We start from the raw sequence: 11,352 nt of genomic DNA on the forward strand, positions 1-11,352 counted from the left end.
TCTGAGTAAATACAACATCTTTAAAATTTATTGAAAGCCTTTTACTAAAAGCATTGGAGTAAGTAAGAACGTCAAAGTTCAGATTGACAGTGAAATGGCATTGCCTTAATTAGTGTGTCTCTATCAAAGCCGGGCACTGCTACACTTTTGCTGCGTCATTTGCTGTTAATTTCTCTCATCCTTTGTCCAGCTGGAGACACTCCATAGGTATTACGTAATTACTCTTGCATTGAGGGTCTGCTGCGCCAAATTGGACATTCACTGATCCCCATAGCTCGTTGCTCTGGAGTGATTATTTCTAATCACAATCATTCTAAACATAGATGTTTGGATTCATCAAATTGAAAAACATTTAAAATCCCTAATTGGAAATTATGCAACTCCTATTAAAACATACATGATAATAATTGAAAACTACCGTATGATAGGACAATCTTGTGCCAACACAATCTGTTTGAACTATTATAGCAATAACAAGTAACAGTTATTAGCGGAGAACATTGGCTAACAGAACATTTCAGGGGTTGATGTAGATCTGGCCATCCATAGGAGCTTATTTGAGAATTGAACAATGAACCACAGTTTGAATGCCAGGAGTTCTAATTGAACAGGCAACGGCTGTCTAAAAAGATAATGAAACTTATGAAAGGTTGGGAAGTTAAAAAGGAGCTTAGCTTAATCATTCTCCAAGTTTGTGATGATAGCTCACACCTAAAAAACAAAAGAACATTGTTTGGTTTAATCCAAACTTGTAAATACTAATGATTGGATCCGATAAGCGCCCCTAGCCCATATAGGTTGCTGTTTTTTTAGGTTTGGCTAACAGCTGAAGCCAAATAAGTAACTAATGTATTATTATTATTGTACCAGAAAATGTGGCCAATATCTAATTATTGGGTTATATAACATCTATAATATATGTTATATAACTCAATTATAAGATATTGGCCAAATTTTATGGCAAAAATTTCATTAAGAGTTGAAAAACATGTTTTCTTGAGTTGTTTGTGATAGATAGCCAAGCTATTTAATTGCAACGCAAATAAATGGCATTTTGTGCATTTCAAAAGCATAGTAGCCAGAGCTAATGCTTTCACTTCTACATATACAGTTAGGTAGTTGGTATAATGAATCAATTTGGGAGTGGCTACCTGTTTCTGTCTAGATTGCGTAATAGCAAATGTGCTGAGGTTCTATCGTTCTGCTATGTCATACTCTGAACGTTTGCTGAGCCCTAGGTTTGTTGTTGATCTGTATTTCATTTTCATAACAATAATTTTATGAGCCTATAAATCTGGAATATTTCATATAAAAAAATTTCATAAAAGGCTTTTATAAATAGACTTGGAAACAATATTTCAGTTTGTTTTTATACCTTTTTTGTGCATTGATAAAGCGATGTAAAGTACAATCACTACAAAGCTAAAACAATCCTCCTCAATATTTCTTACTCTTACAAAAATATTACTTTCACTACCATCAGAGTCAGTGCTGCTATTTTTTGTCGGTTTAATGAAAAAAAAAGTAAATCTGAATTAGCTATAATATCATCAACATAAGTAATTATCTGTTGTCTAATGTAAGTTATGTATCTTGGTCTACTAAAATTCACTAAATGCCTCTCATCTTCAGCTCTGTTGTGATACTCTCCTTTACTGTTAAAGCATACGTAGCTCACTGACACCAGCAAAACAATGCTACTAGCATAACTCATCAACGACAAAAACAGACACAAAAACCACAGCATAATTGCTTTATAATAGCATACCATAACATACCTTAGGCAAGACTAACTAATGACGACAAACATCATGAATACTTTAACAGATGATTGAATGTGAGCCAGTGCTAAAACTAATATTAATGACATATTTAATGACAGACTTAATCCTACTCTGCTTATGATAGGTAATCCAATTCACATGTATCTCGGAAGGTTCTTACATAAAACTTACACAATAATGTTGGTTTTTTCGGTTGGAAATTTCCAAACAAAAATTTAAAATTATCTTGTGATTCAATGCTAATTTTATACAACAAATTTTGGACAACATTGTCAATACCATAAAAGTCCTAAATATCACTGGTTATGTTGTCAACGGATAATAAAATCAGGCTACTACGCAATTACTGGGAAGTTCGCGAAAATGCGCAGTCGACCATATATTTCACATTACTGAGCATACGGCAGTGAAAGCGAATACGACACTGTATATTGTTAGTCATATGTATATTTAGTGATCGAATCTTAGGAAAACCAGAAACATGAGTGTACCAGGACCTTTGAAATTGAAATTGAAAATTGAAAATTGAAATCCATTGAAAACTACCAACTAAAAATGTATAATGGTAAAAATTAGATTTAAAAAAAACAAAACACCAAAGGTAATATCAATTAGCTACCTATAGGAAGTGCAACTTTGGCTTTTCCAATCGTTGAAAGAATATACAGTAGGCCTACATTACGAGCTCCTGCAGCATAAATAATATTTTCCAGTGAAGTTTACAATATATTGATTGTACAATATAAGAACAGTAAAATACATGTGAATTGCACAACCCATTCAAAGACCTTTCCAAACTGACCTTTCGGGCATACAAAGAGGAAAAACTTGACGTAATTTTTTTTAAATATGTGGGGTGTACTGTAACTGCAGTAATATTAGGGTGCATTGACAACTTTTCTCTGTTTTTGATCAACCTCATTTGTTTTTTACCATTTTTCAGTACTTCCACAATAACTTGGGGAGCGTACATCTTTGACATTCATTTACAACGATTTACTAATTTTTCTAAACAGCAATGTATAATCTGCAAAGGAAAACTAATAACAAATATTTTATGTCTACAAGGAAACAAAACAACAAAATATTTTACAAAAGCTGTTCTGCCTGCTCATCACCTATCTGTATTCAGAGGTCAAGGTTAGGAAAAAATAGAACTAGTGATGATACTCCCACTCGTTACATTCACATTGGTGGACTTACGCTGTAACACCTGCGCCAATCAATCGCCTTTATATTTATGAACATTGCACAATTACCCTATTCTCTGTTTTGTCGGTACATCTGGCAATCTGTCACAACCAACTAGATTGCTACGAAAAATATATACATAATATGTATAATGCTATATTCACATAGTCTTCTCTCTTACATGTAAAGCAATCAATATAAACTAACGTTTAAATCAAAGTTGAGAACTCACTCGACTTAGCATGTAATATGGAATTTTTTTGGTAGTCGGAAGCAAAAACTTTACAGAAATGTATGTCGTCTAGACTTTAGTTCTAAGAGGTATAGGCCTACGTTATAGGAGCGTTTACTGTATATGGTAAGAGTGATGGGAGTGATAAGAATGGCTTAGCCTTGTGGTTAGTCACTCTTGTTAGTAGACTTGCGGTCTGAATGTCATGAGTCCAATATACTGCAAGGCGATTTTCTCATTGCTAAGGCTTTATCGCTATAATTTGGTGAATGAATGACAGACAGACAAACATTGAGATTCGTGTATATATATATGTATATATATATCTAGATTTAACCCTGCATTTATTTATTCTAGCTTGTTCAAACTGCCATTGTGTTATCTTAAAAATTCTAGCAGCAAGGCCAAACGGCTAAATAATATACAAGCTAGGGCCCAGACAGTTCTATTTTTTCAAACAGCTTTCTGTAAACTGCATCATCTGATTTGCTCTAAGGTCAGCATATAGCATGCATGCATATACCGTAACAAAAATAGGTATTTTTAATGTTTTATGTTTGAATGTACATGTTGGTTCTAGTAAGTGTTACAGAGCAGGCTTTATTATTCACATGTGTGTTCTACCACTCTTTAACTAGCTCTGCCTTACAAACCTGGCCCTTCAGGCTGAGAGCCACATAATGCGTATATAACGAGTATGTGATAATATTGCAAAATACTAGATAAGCAGCTGTAATAACATTGGCCTTGCTTTGACTGCAGCAGCCGTAAATAACATCTCTGTCACATCTAGAAATACTGTGACGATTAGTGTTAGTCTTGCTTCATAAATAGGTGTATTTATAGGCCCACAGGATAAACCCGGCAATCAGCTGAAACTTGACCACTCCGACCCATATTTCTCAGTCCATTGGTCACCTGCACCTAAATTAGGCAGGGCTAAGAATAAAGGGAGTAACAGACAGAAATTTGTGCCTGTCCCAGCAACTATAGGCAATGAATTGGTACACCACAATTAGCTCTAAAGGTTAGCTCTGAGGTTGATTAGGTAACATTGTTTTATGGACTGGCTTGATGATCTGGCCAAATACAGAGCTGAATGCAAGCTGATTATACTAATTAATCTTGGCTTCACTCACATTTCCATTGCTACATCATCCAATACGACTAATGTTGAAGTATAATCAAAATAACTATATTATAGCATTTGTAGACTCCTCCCCTCCTGATACATGGAGTTTTTAAAGAAGGTGCAAACCAACGGTGAAGGCCTCAACATCGCTTCAAAATCTTATAAATCGCACCGTCAAATACTTCAAAACCACTCCTGTCTCTTAAATAACCCATCTAAGAACTGTAGTAACTGAAGGCCAAAACTTCATGCTGGTTGCTTTCATGACACCAAGGCCAACCTTGCGGGTTTTCAAAAAGGGCACCTGGCTACATAGATGTTAATTAATATTGAGGTCAAGCCTTTTTACTTGTGGCTGCTACATGCCAACAGACAGCGTGTGTAATAAGAAAATTGTGATAATAATTGAATTTTCGCATCTGGTTGCATTTTTTCAACAATTCATCTCAACAACTATTAGACATGGTCATGATAAAAACACTCTAAAATAATTTGAGTTATGACATACTAAACTTTGAAGTATAAAGAATTTATTGTATTATAAACATTTCCAAGTTTTCTTAATATTTTTCAGAATCTTTTTGTCCCCTTGTTAATAGATGTTTGTGTGAATCCCTGTTGCTATCTTCGTTCAAATGTCATTCATGGACAAATTAAAAGTATGTTGGAAACTCATTAAATAAAAATGAGACTGTAAAAATCAACCATTTCAGTTAAGCACACATGTTTTGGCTTTATTTTAAAAATTGTAGTTTTGCAAAAATATATTTGGCATATAATTTACCAAGTTTAACTCAAAAAACCTCATAGTCTCAGATTTGATGATTTTATTAATATGTTGTTGCCCATATTGAAAAGCGCTTATATCCCAAATTTTGATATTCTAGGGTCATTGGTTCAGGTGCTAAGAAGATTTCAACATTGACCATTTGTAGCCCGAGTTTGAGGGCATAGCACATCTACATGTAGCTGAATTTAGACTCATATGATCTGAAGAATATACAAGTTAAATATCTAGATTTTTGTGTCTACACAAAGTTTCTATATTTACACAAACAAATAGGTTTGAAATTTTTTGGATAAATAATGGGAGAGATAACTTAAACCAAAAAGGAACGAAAATGTTATTTTAGCGACTATTCAAAAACAATTATCCCTCCTATCATATAATTTGCCTTTGTTTCTGTTATTATTTCTAAATTTCTCCATGCCTCAGCTATCCAAAACTAGTCTCATCTTCTCTGTAGATGTATCAGGTCAGCGTCTGGAAGCCATACAAGAATAAGGTCTTTGTCAAATTACTGCAAAAGGAGAGGTCAAGGTCAACCTGCGGTTTCAACAGTCGCACATTTTTCTCATGTTTTACACCAATTAGCATATGCAGATTTCATTAAAACTATCACAAGTTTGTGTTTCAGCCTGTAAAATGCTGAAAATTGAGTTACTAACGCCCTCCAAACTCCTTTAAAACTTGCCTCAATCAAATGAGGTTATCCCCCCTTGTCAAGCTTTAACTTGGCTGATTATTAGAATATTATCCTATCAAGTTCAAATATGCCGTGTAATTTTGATTTGTGATTGTGATAGTAACGAGCCTAAAATATTTTCTTAACTTACATTCCTCAATGTTATCAGTTGTTGTAGCTTCAAATGCATATGCTTTGCCTGAGTTGGTGGTAGATGGCGGCGCCACAGCTAATAGAACATGCTCTTGTGGTACCCAGCAGATGTCATCTTGCTGTGGCCATGTGAAATTGTTTGTTGAGCCTTTGCACATGAATCTCACATTAACACAAACGTTCTCTCGATCATAGCCAATTGCCATCCTCATATACCATCGACCATCATATATACAGGCCAGATATTGTCCAGGTTGAGGTGTTAAGGTATTGCTGGTAACATGTGAGTCATCAGTCTTCCCAACTTTGTATTCTTGTAGCATACATTTTTCATCAACCAGTGGTGAAAGTTTGCAAACTTCAATGGCTGTTCTACTGAGCGGCTTGAAACAGTGCAAGTTCTGAAAACCAATGACTCGTTGTGCTGCCTTGAACCTTGGTTTTTAATTCGCTGCTTGTTCTGCGGCTTCTTCAGTGAGTACATAAAACACCTCCACCCCAGCAATGTTTTCTCTAGCATACTTGCACAGTGGTTTAGCACTGAGCAGTCTTTCTTTTCCTGACTTAACTAACTGCTTGGATTAACGGGTGGCCAGTCTCTTGACCACCTCGCGAATCCCATCTCACGGACCTTTTTCATGTGAGATGGCAAAGAAGCTCCAAGATGCTGTAAGATTGAAATCAAGCTCATGGTAACATAAGTTGGCAAAGTTCTTGTAATTCTTGTATTGGGCGCCAGATCCATCACTGAAATAATTCACATGAGTCACTTGAGGTAGGTTTTTTTAATGAATCTGATGAGCGTTCTCTGGAATGTATGTATACAATCTAAAATGCGTTATCCGGATTTTACGATTTGGATTGTAACCGAAAAGCGCTGCAGAAATTGTTTGCGATGTATTGGGTCACATAATCAGATTACGACTTGCCGATTAGACCAAACCAAAAGAAAACGGTAAAGTAGCAAGCATCTATATTTGATATGGTGTCTTCGGTAAAACCCGAAGTGTTTGTCATAAACCAGTTCTACGATAAGTTTTACATTGAGCTTTTTATTGGCATTTTAATTCACATGAGAACATCACGTGACAAGACAATAACCAAATATCATGTCTACGTCCAAGAAATAGAGAGATTCGAACCTACGGCAGCTTTTCGTTTTTGAGCTTTTAAGAGCTTGTAATTACATTTTCACACATTTGGCACCTACACCACAACAGAGTAAGACATGGTGAATCTTCTGATACCAAATAACTGTAATGTGAATTTTGTTGCAGGTCAACCTTTAAGTCAGGAAAAGAAAGACTGCTCAGTACTGAGCAACTGTACAAGTATGCTAGGGAAAACATTGCTGGGGTGGAGGTGTTTTATGTACCCACTGATGAAGCCGCAGATTAGGCAGCGATTTTGGAGCCAAGGCTCAAATCAACACAACGAGTCATTGGTTGTCGGGAACAGCACTGGTTCAAGCCACTCAGTAGGAAAGCCATTGAAGTTTGAAAACTTTCACCACTTGTTGAAAAAAATGTATGCTACAAAGATATAAAGTTGAGAAGACTGATGACTCACATGTTACCAGCAATACCTTAACACTTCAACCTGGACAATATCTGGCCTGTATATATGATGGTCGGTAGTATACGGGGATGGCAATTGGCTATGATCAAGAGAACAATGATGTTAATGTGAGATTCATGTGCAAAGGCTCAACAAACAATTTCACATGATCAAAGCGAGAAGACATCTGCTGGGTCCCACAAGAGCGGTTTTTTATTAGCAGTGGTGCCACCACCTACGACCAACTCAGGCAAAACATATGCATTTGAAGCTACAACAATTGATAACATTTAGGAATATATGTTAATAAAATAATTCAAGCTTCATTACTATCACAATCACAAACCAAAAGAAAACAGAAAATTTGATAATGAAAGGATAATAATCAGCCAAGTTAAAGCTTGACAAGCGGGATCATCTCATTTAATTAAGGCGATTTAAAAAGGTGTTTGGAGGCCATTTGAAACTCAATTTTAAGCGGTTTACAGTATGAAACACAAACTTTAGATGGTTTTAATAAAATCTGCATATGTGAATTGGTGTAAACATGAGAAAAATGTGTGACTTTGTTGAAACCACAAGTTGACCTGGACCTTTACTATTGCAGTATTTCGACTAAGACGTTAATCTTGCAGGCTTATGGCTTCTATACGCTGACCCGATGCATCTACAGAGAAGACGAGACTAGTGTTAGATAGCTGAGCCTTGGGGAAATTCAGAAATAATAACAGAAACAAAGGCAAATTATATGTTAGGAGCAATAATTGTTTTAGAATAGTCGCTAAAAAAGCATTTTTGGTCATTTTCGGTCGGAGTTATCTCCCACATTATTCTTCTGAAATTTTTCATTCGTTTGCTTGTGTAAATATACAAATTGTGTGTAAACACAAAAAAATCTATACCTCTGACTGGTATATTCTTGAATTTGTAAGAGTCTAAAGTCAGCTAAATATGCTATGCCCTCAAACTCAGGCGAAAAATGGTTCAAGTTCCCCAAGTTTCATGATCAGATAACGACTAGATGATTAGACCAAGCCGAAACAAAGCTGTAAAGTAGCGAGCATCTATATTTGATATGGGTTTCTCGATAAAACCCGAAGTGTTTGTCATAAACTAATGCTACGAGAACTTTTCTATTGAGCCTTGTATTGGCCTTCAATTTCACGTGAGAACATCAGTTGTCAAAACAATAACCAAAAATGCTGGACTAGCCTACGTCAGTAAAATAAATTGATTCCAACCGGCGGCGATTAACTGTTCGATTTAGAGCTTTTAAAAATTGCAATTACATTTACACATATTTTGCACCAACAACACAGCAGAGTAAGACATGGTCAATCTTTTGATACTATACACCTGTAATGTGAATTTATTTTGTGCAAGTCAACCTTTACAGCTTTTGATTAAAAGCTCTTAAATTAAAAATTACATTAAAATTCTTGTTATATATGTTGGATGAAATGTGGTGTACTCTTGCATGTGTGACACAATAGTTATGATATAGTTAACTAAAAAATTCACACACGTCTAAAACCATCACTTTTTGTGAGATTTGCAATGTAGCTCTCTGTTTCAAAGTTCAATGTATTACACGAGCTAATTATATTTATCAAAGCGTTTTCATAAAAAGATTAAAATGTTGATATCATCGAAAATGTTGCAACTCTTACTCACTATTTATTGAGTAGGACGTACAACTAATATTGATGTCATTATTTGGCAAATACTTCCTATAAACCTTTTAAAACCAATATTTTGAAATTGTCCATTGCATAAAGTTTTAAAAATCGTTATATAATCGTTGTATTTTCCTTCTTTTGACTTTCTGCATGTTGTTTTATTTGATTTGGCTGCAGGGATGTTTCAAAATTAAAATTGAGAATTTTTGATTGCATTGATAAAGTTCAGAAGAAAATGTTTACTCCAAAAAGATGTCAATCGTTGCACTTCCTGTTCTTCATCCAGTGATGTCATCGGCTATTGCAGCCAAGTTGCGGTATTATGCATATTTATTGACGTACATATTATTTGTGTTTCCTTATGAGTGTTTAGATGCAAATTAGAATGTAAGCCTATCCTTAGATACACCGCTATAGCCAGTTTCAAATATTATAAAGATAGTTTGATTAGAATTAGTCCCACTGGTTTGCTTTAAATACTGTATGAACACATGAGTATCCATTGATAACGTGACAGTATGTCTATTTTTATAAACAACTAGCATGACTATGGATGTAATTTTTGGAGAGGTCTGAGCACTTTTTTTGTGTGAGCATTGTAACTGGAATTGAGTTTTGCTAATTTTAATCTTAAAACATCCTGTCTGTCAGAACACCAAAAACAACCAACAAAATTTCAAATGATGGAAAAACTTCAATACTTTTTGACCAACTATTTTTGAATTTGACAGGAAAAGAGGCCGTTAAGACATCGAAGCAAATGAACTATGTATTAAAATTGAGACTAAAATGTCACAAGCATCTTAATTACTGTTTAAACCGTATAATAATTGCTGACATTTCCAGAAGCACAGCAAGCGTTATATTAAAGTGTAACAGACAGCAAGGAGAACCACACGTTTTTAAAAAGCTTGCGAAAAATCATGGCAGCTTTGACTATCCATCATCAGTGGCCTCTAAGCACAAGTTGTCTTATCCTGCATATATGCACAGCTACAAGCAAGGTGCCTGGATGATTGTATTGGTAGTTCATTAGTACAGCCTTTTCATTAGCCTGTTCTCCATCAAATACGAACTCCAAGCAGTTCTACTTGTAAATGTATGAGAGTGTAAACTGATCAGTTCTTTAAAATATTTTTTACAAATGTTTGTTTGCATCTCCTTGCTGATTTTCTACCCATAGTACAAGATTGCTGGGACTGTTCTTGATCAGTGTGAAAACCTAATTTTCTCAGCTGTCGCTATCCTTGTGCTTTTCCTCTAGCTGTCTCTGGCAGTGATGTTTCATGAACGGGCTGAATTCTAAAAACTTTATCTCGGGAAATTATCAAAGCAGCAATTTATTTGTAAAAAATAATTTTTTCGTTGCAACTTTTCAATATTTACCCAGTATGAAACCTTACCTATTACGCAACGTTTTTTTCCAAACCTCCAACCATGGCTTAGAGCAGAAGGCGGCCCAGAATTCTTATTACAGAAAAACTGGTACCCTGTCAGTCTGGCAAGCTGAATTTGTAAAATTATTACACATAGGCTATGGGCCGAGCAGGCAAAACAGTTCTAGAAATGATGTTCCTTTGGCACCCCATTTTGGTGGCATTTTCTGCAGTGATTTAGACTAATTTTGGTATGGAGAGCTCAAAACTGAAGAGTTGCCACAGCTGCCATTCCCACTTCTATGATAAATTTGATAAAAAAAATATATTAGGATTTATCTCCCCTGTAAATTAAATTATTTCCATAGAAGCGTCAGATTTGCAACTTTTTATCATAATTATTTTGCTGTAATTTCGGATGTCATTGGTGAAGTCGAAATTTATCTTCTATCTATTTTCGAACATTCCATATCGTACTATTGTTACACCCACATGTAAACTATATACATGTATAAATGAATATGTACATACATGTATGTAAATAATTGTATGGTTTAATAGCTTTATTTTACAAAAACTATTCAAAACACTATAATTATGTTTTATAACCTGACACAGATTAGTTATGTTTTATTACCTGACACAGATGAATAATAGAAAATAATAAGATACAAGATAAGCGCATTCACTGTTTGAGCTTTGACATGATTTGTGTAGCTCACATACATGACTCTCAAAAAATTAACTTAATAAACATTGACTAGTCACTGTCTAGAAAGCTG

Source organism: Watersipora subatra, chromosome 1 (assembly GCF_963576615.1).
Source record: "Watersipora subatra chromosome 1, tzWatSuba1.1, whole genome shotgun sequence".
NCBI lineage: Eukaryota > Metazoa > Bryozoa > Gymnolaemata > Cheilostomatida > Watersiporidae > Watersipora > Watersipora subatra.